The following is an 11,286-nucleotide window of genomic DNA, read 5'->3' on the forward strand; positions in this document are numbered from 1 at the left end:
AAGAACTGAAAAGATGACCTCAGTTGCAATTGATTGGACAAGGGAGCAAAAGGGCTTAGAAATGGGAAAGTTAAAAGCAAAAGATAGCAGTGGACGGGGGATTGATTTGACTGAGGAAAGGATAAAGATCAATAAAGAAGAATACATGGAGAGGATACAAGAATTAGCCTGATAAACTGAACAGCAATCTAAATGTGTAGCTCCTCTACACACACAGGAGGCTGGGAAAATGAATTAACGACAGTACGAGTAACAAAGCAGATGAAGGAGGCAAAAAGTGAGGGGACTGGGAAAGAAAAGATTGACTTCTGCTGAGATCACGAGGAGATGAGATTTAATCTCACAAAACCAGTCAAATAAATTGAATAAATCACAGTAATTAGCAAGCGAGACCTGGCTTTTCTTTATTTGGATATTTGTAACTCACTTTTCTCCCCAATCGGGACTGAAGGCAACTTACAATATTTCCCCCTCTCCTCCATTCTGTCCCACACAACCCCTAATAAGGTAGATTAGAAGGGCAAAAGGTCACCCCCATGAGCTTCCAGGGTAGAGTGGGGACTTGAACCCAGGTCTCACAGATCCTGGGACAGCAGCCTAACCACTACACCATGCTGGCTCTTGTGTGAGTGTAAATAAAACACATGACCAGGGCTTTTTTTTTGTAGCAGGAACTCTTTTGCATATTAAGCCACACACCCCTGATGTAGCCAATCCTTCAAGAGCTTACAGGGCTCTTACTAAAGGGCCTACTGTAAGTTCCAGAAGGATTAACTACATCAGGGGTGTGTGGCCTAATATGCAAAGAAGTTCCTGCTACAAAAAAAAGCCCTGCACACGACATGATTGGTGCTTCTGAGTGTTGCCCCAAGTCTGGTGCTATAGCTTTGCAAATCAGGATTTGAGTTTATATTGCCATAGAATCTATCATACAGAACAGAAAATAAGTTCTAAAGGGATTGCCATATGTATGAACCCTGCCTATTCACAGAGATCTGTCTTGGAGACCCTTGGAGCCCCCCCACAACTAAGGCAAGCAGCGGTTGACCAACAATAAAGAGATTACTCATCAGTCTGCCTCATACAGAGCTGTGTTGCTGGTCTATTGAGGTCCGCACTGCCTTCTCTGACTGGCAGCTACTCCCTGTAAGAACATAAGAGAAGCCATGTTGGGTCAAGCCAATGGTCCATCCAGTCAAATACTCTGTGTCACACCATGGTCAAAACCTGGAGTCATTTTGTAGAAAAATAGGTGGTGGAGCTCATCCAGGGATTGTTATGCAGCTGCACCTACTATTCAATGGACAAGGTGGGAAGGAGGAGGTGGAACTCTCAGAAAGGTTCAGGAGCTGTGCTCCTGTGAGCTCCCACTGAATCTGAGTCTGGCCAAAACCCAGGTGACATCAGGAGGTCCACCAGCAGGACCAGAACTCCAGAAGCCCTCCCACTACAGCCCCCCAAGACCCAAGAATACAGAGCCATCACTTCCCTAGATATAGTATTCCATCTATTCCTTGTGGCAAATAGCCGCTGCTGGACCTCTACTCCATATGCTTATCCAGCAATCCCAGGCAGAGGTCACCTGATCCCCTTAACTGAAGCTACCAGGAATTGAACCTTGAGCTTGTCTGGAAGTTCTAGCAGGAGAGTGCAGCCGCTGTATACCCGTGACCAAAGAACGGTACACTCCTTCTATCTGGGATGGCCGTCCTCTTCCACTGAGCGTGCAGCTTCAGGAGGGACGCACATGGAGCAGTGAGGGAGGTAGGGGACACCCACCTAACCAGCCAGATCAGCCAAATCAACCCTGGCGACCAATGGGGTGACAGAGGTCACAGCCAGATTACCCCCACATCCAAGCTGCCAGGAATTGAATCTGGAGCCTTCTGCATGCAAAGCAGAGGGTCTACCACTAAACCACAACTCAACTGGAACATGGAACAGAAAGCAGGTCTTTGTTTTGCCTCCCGGCTCAGTCAAAATGTAGGCAATTAAGAAACAGCCCGTGCCTCTTAGCAGCCACTGAGTCTTCACTGGGGAGCCCTGTTTCAGGTTTTTAGAAACCTAGTTGTAAAGTTAATGACAAAGGGATTTTTTTTTAAATGACTCTGGAAAGTTAGGGGCATGATGTTGAAAGCTGTATCATCATACATTTCTCCAAGGGAAGCACTGAGCAACCAGAGCGGAGAGAGTGTGGGGGGTCTTCCTGTACGACTGATTACATTATACACCATCTACCAGGAGTCCAACCAGTGCTGCACACATCTCTTTAAATGATGCCGAAATGTGCATCACAGTCGCTGGATGCTAAGAATAGTCACACTCTTGCAGACGGCATCCTAAGGGTCCAATTCTTTATGTTCACGGCTTTAACGTATATCTGTGCGCAAACGATGCAGATTTTCAACAGTACCTTATGGATTCAAATTCAAATTACAGGCAAATGGATGAGACACTTTTAGGGCCCAACTAGAGATTATGGCACCCACATGGCCAACCCATGGATGCTGCAGCTATTTTAGAAGTTAATTGGGGCCACGAGCCAATTTGGTGTAGTGGTTAAGAGCGGTGGACTCTAATTGGAGAGAACTGGGTCCGATTCCCCACTCCACCAGAAGCAGCCAGCTGGGTGACCTTGGGTCAGTCAAGTGTTCTCTCAGAGCTCTCTTAGCCTCGCCTACCCCACAGGGTGTCTGTTGTGAGGAGAGGAAGGGAAGGGAACTGTAAAATGCTCCGAGATGCTGAGTGAAGGACAGGGAATCGATCAGGTTTTCTAATTCTTCACTTTAAAATGCCACATTGGTATTGTTTCTCTCCCCCCACCCACTTACTTGTCACGTGGCCAGGAAGGAGAATGATGTGCACCCAGGGACAGCCAAGGATGCATACTGACAAGATCAGAGAAGCTCCCTACATTAATTTATATGCCACCCCTCCAGAGTCCAGCTTGAAGTGGATTACAAGTAAACACTGTACCATAACATTGTAAACTTTCAATACAAAACCCCATAATATTATTTCCCCCATTTTTAGAGGTCTCAAAACAACAAGAGAAACAAGGTCAGGTGACGTTATTAACACACACTGAGGAAGCACAGAGTCATGGTGAGCAGTGAACAAGTACCATTTAGAAATCGCACCCCAAGTCTCACCATCTCCCCTTGAGGATTCTCTGAAGTCATCCAGGACCTGAGCAGCTGGTTTTTCCTCCCTTGCCCTCCCCCCGCCCCTTTAGCTGACAAACTGTGCTACAAACACTTCTGGAATATTTTCAGATTTCACCAGGTTTTAAAAGGTATTTTCAGATTTCACCAGGTTTTCATTTTCCCTTCTGGTTAATTTATGCAGGTATATGCTCCTGCAGGTAGAGACCCATGCCTTGTCTGTGGCTGTTCTCAAATAGAACAGCTGGATGCCAAACAATCAGGGAACCTGATTCAACTCTGAGCACTTTAGAGACCAGCTGAAGAGTATTAGCCTCAGGGAACCTTGACTCTCAAAAGCTCATACCCCAAAGATCTCATTGGTCTTTAGGGTGCTCGTGGACTCGAATCTGGCTCTTCCACTGCAGACCCAACATGGCCCTCTGAAACAATCAGGGAGCCCCTCTACTGGCGGTGGCCAAACTTGCTTAATGGAAGAGCCACATAGAATAAACTTCAGATATTTGACGGCTGCAAAACACGAATGTCAGATATTTGAGAGCTGCTAGACAGGAAGGAAGGAAAGGAAAGGATGGGGGAGGGAAAGGTGGAAAGAAAACAACTTCAAATGCATTCTCCAAGCTGCCAACTGGCTTGGCTTTGAGAAGTGATTTTAAAGAGACAAAAGCCTTCTCCAGGCCAGCTGATGGGGGGGGGGATGACTTTGAGAGGCACACAATATGTGTGAAACGTGGCTCCTGAGCTGCAGTTTGGTCACCCCTGCGCTATACCTTTGGTTAGTCTGGAAAATGTTAAAATGTAGGGTGCTCAGGGGTTGCTTTAGGATATTTTTATGCCCCTGGTTTGTTTTTAATGAGTTATCTGGGTTTTTGTTTACAGCTATATAAAAATGTACCTTACCACTCAGCACCACATCCCTCAGCTAGGTGCAAACCTGATCCAGAGAGCTCTCCATACCTTACCAAGGGTGTTGAACTCATTTGTTATGAGGTCCAAATCTGACATAAATGAGACTTTGTCAGGCCAGCCATAAAATGCAATGCCAGGTAGTGGTGATATAAACTTTATAAAGGACATAGACAAAGTTTTTTTAAAACTTAAAATAAAACATGATTACAACATTAGGACTCATTGGTCTGTAAGGTGCTTTCTTTGTATCTCTCCCATGGGATCCAGGGAACTGGACAAAGGAAGCTCTGGATCTTTCCTTCCTTCCTCAGGGGAGCAGGAAGGGGAGGAGCCTCAGCCAATAGAAGGAAAAGAGGCTTGGCTCAGTAGCTCTGCTGTGTGATCGAGAGGGCCTGGCAAAGCAAGCTCTCCTTCCCCGCTTCCTCCCCAAGGGAGGAGTCTCAGTCAATGGAGAAAATAGAGGCTTTCCTCTGTAGCTCCTGTGCAATTGAACAAACCTGGCAAAGCAAGTGGTGATGCAGAAGGAAGCAAGAAAGAGAGAGAAGGAAGAAGATGACAGCCAGTTGCTCAGGGGACTGATAGGAGCCCTCCAGGGGCCTGATTTGGCCCCCGGGCCACATTTTTGACACCCCTGCCTTACAGTGGCTAGCTCAGCAGGGAGATACAACCAATCCTGCCTCCATGACACGCTGCCACTCTGCGATGAGTGGTTTTGCAACCATGCAATTATCTCATTTATACTTTAAGCGCATGCCAAGTTCCTCTGAAGCCTGCTTTGGAAGCACGCAGCTCTGCCGAGCCTCCTTGCCAAGATCTGGCCTTTTTTTCATAGCCGCCTCTGCTTTCCACACCGGCTTCGGAAGTCCCAGCTCCCGACCCCTCGCTCTGAGGAGCATCACGAATCAAACACTGAAAGCAATTGTTTTCGTTTTGTTAAGCATTTTAATCCTGAGGAAGCTGACCTTACAGCCTGATTTCTCAGGCCACATTTTGGGGATTGGGGGGCTTCAGTACATGTAGCAGAAACCCATGCAATACAGCCAGTTGTCACTATGCATCGTTGGGAGGGATGGTGGCTCAGTGGCAGAGCATCTGCTTAGTAAGCAGAAGGTCCCAGGTTCAATCCCCGGCATCTCCAACTAAAAAGGGTCCAGGCAAGTAGGCATCAAAAGCCTCAGCTTGAGACCCTGGAGAGCCACTGCCAGTCTGAGTAGACGATACTGACTTTGATGGACTGAGGGTCTGATTCAGTATAAGGCAGCTTCATATGTCCATATGTTTATATGCATTGGCAAGACAGAGATTGAAGAGACAATCGAAAATTGCTGAAGGAGCTATGACAGAGAACCATCATTCTTACGGAGCATGCTGTCAGCTCACCAGCTTCCCTGTTCACGAGTTCTGAAGTCTCTCTGAACCCCCACAAACCCTGCAAAACCAACCCAGGATTGGGCACACTGGGGACTTGAACCTGGGACCTTCTGCATACCAAGCAGATGTGCATTATTGGTAGGGAATGTGGCTTAGTGACAAAGAATCTGCTTGGTACAGAGAAGGTCCCAGGTTCGAGCCCCAGCATCTCCAGGTAAAAAGACCAGACTGTAGGTGAAGCAAAAGACCTCTGCCTGAGACCCTGGAGAGCTGCTGCCAATCTGAGCAGACGCTACTGACCCCAATGGACCAAAGGTCTGATTCAATAGAAGGCAGCTTCACACCTTCATACAGAACACAGGAAGCCATGTCTCTTTTCATAGAATCATAGAGTTGGAAGGGACCTCTAGGGTCATCTAATCCAACCCCCTGCACAATGCAGGAAACTCACAAACACCTCCCCCTAAATTCACAGGATCTTCATAGCTGTCAGATGGCCATCTAGCCTCTGTTTAAAAACCTCCAAGGAAGGAGAGCCCACCACCTCCCGAGGAAGCCTGTTCCACTGAGGAATCGCTCTAACAGTCATTCTTTAAAGCTATTATCTGACTCCAAGTACAAACAAAAAGGTTACCCAATGCTTCCCAACCTATAAAGCAAAAATGGACGTATCACCATTCAGCAATCTTAAAAACAAACAAACAGCAACCAGAGGAGTCTCTTTGCCCTTAACGAGGCTGGGAACAGGTCTTCCCAGAGCACAATGAAGTATGAGAACACATTTTCATATTGCATATGGCTATTATCTTCCAGAGCTTTTATGTCACTAAGGGCTACAGGTTTAAACAAAGATAACTGGGTGTTGTTGTTTTTTTAATGTACCTAAAAATTCCAGGGGTCTGCCATCTCCTGCATTTAGGGGTTTACCATCTTCTGCATTTAGGTACGCACAGAACCACAGTCATACTTTTGCAAGATGATGGGGGAGGGAAGAGGAGTTAGCTGGTCGATCCATGTTTTACAAGGTCAGGGAAGAACCACAGTCCCCATTCTCCTTTAGTTAATGCTGACCTTCCTTTGTTTGTATCGGGTGCCTTCTGTTCTTACTAGGTTTGAACACAGGTGGGACTTCCCCTCTCCCCAAACACAACATTCTCACCCTTCTCAACTTTTCAAACCTGAACAGCCTTAAGGACAAATGGCTTTCCCCTTTCAAATCATCCATATTGCTTAGACTGCAAAAACTGCTAGAAGAGAAAGCTGCCGCTCCCCTTTGATGGTTATAAGTACCATATAAACAATAGACATTATATCTTTTTAAATTTATTCAATTTACTTGTACCCCCCCTTTCTCCCAATGGGGAACCCAAAGCGGCTAGTCCAGTTTTGCTAACAATTGCTCAGAAGTAAACTTGCACAAGATTGCAACCTAAATATTAAGAATCGTAACTTGCAACTGTTTTCAACTGGGTATCAGCTTCTGAAGTCAACATTTCCTTTCGTCAGATACAGTAGGGCAAAAATGGAGACTTCTGAGTCCTTCTACCCCAGGTGGGAGGGATGTTGTAAAGAAGGCTTCTGAGGTGTGCAGAGGTACAACGTCCATTGTAATCTGCTTGATTAGCACAGAGGGGAAGTGCTTGGGGGCAGACAGTTAGCATCTGGAGTGGGATAAAAGTCCTGTGTTGAAAGCAGATACCTTGAAACTCATTGTTGGTCTGTAAGGTGCCACTGGACTCAAATCTCACACTGTTTTACTGCAGGTCAAAACAGCTACCCTCTGAAACTGTTTTTAACAGGATTCTGTCTCTTCCACATCTGGGCAATATTCCCTCTGAACTGTGGAGTCTTGTGAGCAAAAATTCTACTTCATGAGCTTTAAAGTTGTGAGTGAGCAATTTGGCTACAGCATAAATTAATTTGCGCCCGGGGGCCATCCTTCCTGAGCTAAAAAAACTGTGAGCTAGCTCACACTAACTCAGCTTAGAGGGAACACCGCATTTGGGTAACTGTGGCCTGACTTTCCTGACAGATATTTATGAGCACACTGCTGTACACATTCCATATAAAAGAAGGGGATGCCCCAAGAAGTCCTAGCAATTGCTTATGGAGGCAATGAAGGCAAACCAGATCTGATTAGAAATGCAGAGCCCAGAGTGACCTCAGAGCATCCCTGTTCTCTCCACAAAGGGGCTACGGACATTCTCATTCCCCCTGAAGGTATCCAGAAGAGGAAAGGCAAACAGAATGCTTTGGAAAAGGGTACATTCCCATTTTCACTGAAGCCCAAACGAACCCTACAGGTAGGTTCCAAGCAAGCATTAGTCCCCAAAAGTTCACAGTAACACCTGTAGCCAATATTTAACTCCTGTGCGTCTAGAATTCTGTAAGCAGTAACAGGCACGAGACACAGTCAGCTCAAACAACCTCAAAAACCGCATCCTGACTTAAATCCCCTCATAGGTTAGCAATTTGTACCTGCCAATCTTCCCACACTGGCTAGGTAACAAAAGGCAACCATTCTTTCCTTCAAACAGAACAGCAAATCAAATAAACAGTTTCAGGCTTTTCAAAAAATCCAGTTAAACATATGCTTGTCAAGACCAAGTTGGTATAGCTTAGGTGTGTGTGAGAGAGAAAGAGACGGAACTCAAGTTTCATCTTCGGATTTCTCTGATAAGTGTTGTCTTAGCCTCAGACTACACTTTCCCCCCAGCAAGCTGGGTACTCATTTTACCAACCTCAGAAGGATGGAAGGCTGAGTCAACCTTGAGCCAGCTACCTGAACCCAGACGGGAGAAGGCAATGGCAAACCACCCTATAAAAAGTCTACGAAGAAAATGTCACAATGCAACGTCACTCCATGGGTCAGTAACTCAGTGCTTGCACAGGAAGGACTACCTTTACTTTGTTTAGCCTCAGACTCAGTACTTCCCCCTCACATCTAACAAGGTTGGTTAGTATTACAGGGATGCTGAAAACACTACCAAGACAAAATATGCAACACCCCCCCCCTTTAAAGCACTATGTAAACAGTCGTCATTAGCCCCAAACTCCCAAGCTCTCTGATCAAAGGCAACCAAAATGGGTTCGAGAAAAACACCGTGGAGAGATATCCGCCAATTGTTTTTATGCAAAGTTTCAGAAAATAACTAAACCTGACAGACAGCACAACCCATTTTTACACTTACAGCTGGATGAACCCACGATGCAAGCAGTGTGGCAGAGAGCTGAAAAGGCCATTGGGGGTGGAGAGTCAAATGTATTTACGTCCCACTTTCTCTCTTAATCAAAATCCACTGGAAAAGATCCATGCTATTGTGTCACTTAACAGGAGGAACACAGGACCCAGGCAGACACCGATGGAAGATCAATACTGAACACAGCCAAGCCGAAAGGCTGGTACTAACAATGCTTGCTTTGAAAACAAAAAGGGCACGACCAATAGGGGAAAAGTTTTGCTTAGAGCTGGGGAAAGTCGAGTTTTTCTAAGGCCACAGGAAAGCAAAGAGATTTAAATCACTCAGCAATAAAATGGAGGAGAGGGGGAAGACCAGCTGCTCCAGAATTGTACATTCACACAAAAGAAGGGAGATCTCCAACTCCTGTGAAATAACTCATACTCCGCGTGAAGTCTTCAAAAGCGGACAGGTGATTGGCTTGACGTGTGGGGGGGGGGGGGGTGTCGGGGTCATCTTTTTGAGCTCAAACCCTGGACTTTAACGGAGTTATTCATACCAGGCAAAAGGGAGGCTTAGGAATTCTGTGCCTCAGTAAACCGACGCACTTGGCAACTCCATTCACCACTGCCAAACTTAAAATATATATTCTGGCAGGCCAGTCGGGTAGTAGAGTCCATTGGGATTCACAGCCGGTTTCGCTGAACGGGCACAAGCTGTTTGGGATCTGCAAGCTGCCACACTTGGGGGAGGGGGGCAGGTCGCTCTCTGTTAAATGCTGGGGGGGGGGGCTTTGCAGGTAACAGCAGACAACACCTACGAAAGAGACTTCAAGCCAAAGAAGAGAGCCCCTGGATGCCGGCTGTTAGTCACGCCCTGTTTGCAATGACTAAACACGTGATGCGAAAGGCGGGGGGGGGGGGGTGTCACCACTCTATTGATCCAGTCTGGACTGGGAGCCTCTCTTCCATTAGCTTCAGGGGGGCAGCTGGCAGCAGAGACCTTTAACAGCCCATTCTCCACGTAGTGGTGGAAGTGAAAGCCGATGGGGTGGGGGGAGGAGGGAAAAGAAAATCAGAATTCTTCAGCCTAGCAGCCCCAGAAGTGCCGAGCACCCAGCTGCGAGAATAATTGGAAAGTGGAAACATCCTTAAAGAATTGCCAGGGAGAAAGGGGGGGGGGGGGGAGGCAAAAAGCGCAGGAGATTTATGGGGAGGAACAGAGAAAGAGGGAGAGAGGAGAAAGCAGTGCAGCGAAAGACTGGCACAGGCGACTTCGGGAAGGGGAGGGGTGGCTTGGTTGGCAGATGCTGCTGCAAGAGCTAATTGCAGTGGCTTTAAAATGACATAAAAGGGTTATTAAAAAAGAAAACACCCTTCTCCCTATTTTTTTTTTAAAAGGACACTTTACACGGCAGTAGTTCCAATATATATCCCGAGTAACCTCTGCGATGATATCTGTTGTTTGCTTTACTTTTTATTATATTTATTCACATCTCATAACAAAGTATGCATTGTTTAAAAAAAAGGGAGGGGGGCACCTCGCTGACACTGACGCCCGAAGCCGCGTCTCAACGAGCCCAGGCGGCGAAAGTTTCCTGCTGCGCGTCCATCGGAAGGCGGCACGTTCCAGCCCAGGGAAGGGGGGCAGGACCCCCTCCCTGGATTGCAAAGAGGGCCAGTGCCTGGCGGGGGGGGGGGGGGGGGCAACGAGGACTTCGGAGAAGCGCAACGCGGGGGGAGTCCAAAAAAACAAATACAAGGAAGAGGGAAAAGGATGTCTAAAGAAAGAAAGAAACGCCCCAACCGCCCATCCCCGCGCCGATTCCCAGATCTCCCCCCCCCCCCCGCCGCCATAAAGTCCCTGCGGCAGGCGGCCCTTGCCGCTCAACCCGGGGCGCTCCCCCCCCCTTCCCTCGCCCGCCAGCCCGAGACCCCCCGCAGAGCGCCGTTCCCACGTTCCGGGCGACACGCGTGCTGCCCGCAAGCCCGCCGGCCACACCCACCCCGCGCCGCCCCGCCGCTCACCCGCTGCTGCCGGGTCCGCCCTGGGTGGCAGCCCCGCGAAGGGGCTCGCCTGGCTGCTCTGGCGGGGCTGCGGCTGCGGCCAGAGGCTGCTCTCGCGCTCAACTCCGCCGCTTCACTCCCGCCGCCTCCTCCTCCTCCTCCTCCTCGGCCCTCCCACAGCCATTTGCGGCAAGGCGGCGGCGGCGGCGGCAGAGGCTGCAGCCAGCGAGCGAGCGAGCGAGGCTCCGGCGCCCCTCCCCGCATGCGCTCTCCCCCCAGCCGCCCCGAAGGCAGACAGGCGCGCTCCCTCCTTTCACCTGCCCGGCTTGCAACTCCAAAGCCGGCTGGGCCAGAGGCGTCCCCCTGAGGAGGCTAGAAGCGGAGTCCAGCAGGTCTCGTTCGGACCCCGCGGGGGTTTCGGGCACAGCGCCTCCTTGACGGGGCTGCTGGCGGGAGACACTGACGCAGGCGCGCTGAGGCAGGGAAAGGCGCGGGCTAGCTACCCGCGTGCTGGGCACGTGCGCTGGGGGGCCTGCGGTCAGCGAGGAACACCAGCTGGGCGGGTTGGCCGTGGCCCGCGGGCGAGGGGCTGCCCCGGCGCAAAACCCGAGCAAGACGGGCGGAAGCGGTGGGGCGGAGCCACGTGAGCTTTACAGC

At 49.0% G+C, this 11,286-nt stretch overlaps 1 long non-coding RNA gene across 1 annotated transcript in view; it reads right to left on the reverse strand.

The window, feature by feature from the left end:
* Positions 1-11,080, reverse strand: part of LOC132587899 (uncharacterized) — a 189,734-nt gene extending 178,654 nt beyond the window's left edge. Inside the window, exon 1 of the long non-coding RNA XR_009556476.1 lies at positions 10,947-11,080. This is a non-coding gene — a long non-coding RNA (uncharacterized LOC132587899). The remainder of the gene's footprint in view (positions 1-10,946) is intronic.
* Between the last annotated feature and the right edge of the window lie 206 nt (positions 11,081-11,286).

The sequence above is a fragment of the Heteronotia binoei genome, chromosome 19, assembly GCF_032191835.1.
Source record: "Heteronotia binoei isolate CCM8104 ecotype False Entrance Well chromosome 19, APGP_CSIRO_Hbin_v1, whole genome shotgun sequence".
Classification (NCBI taxonomy): domain Eukaryota; kingdom Metazoa; phylum Chordata; class Lepidosauria; order Squamata; family Gekkonidae; genus Heteronotia; species Heteronotia binoei.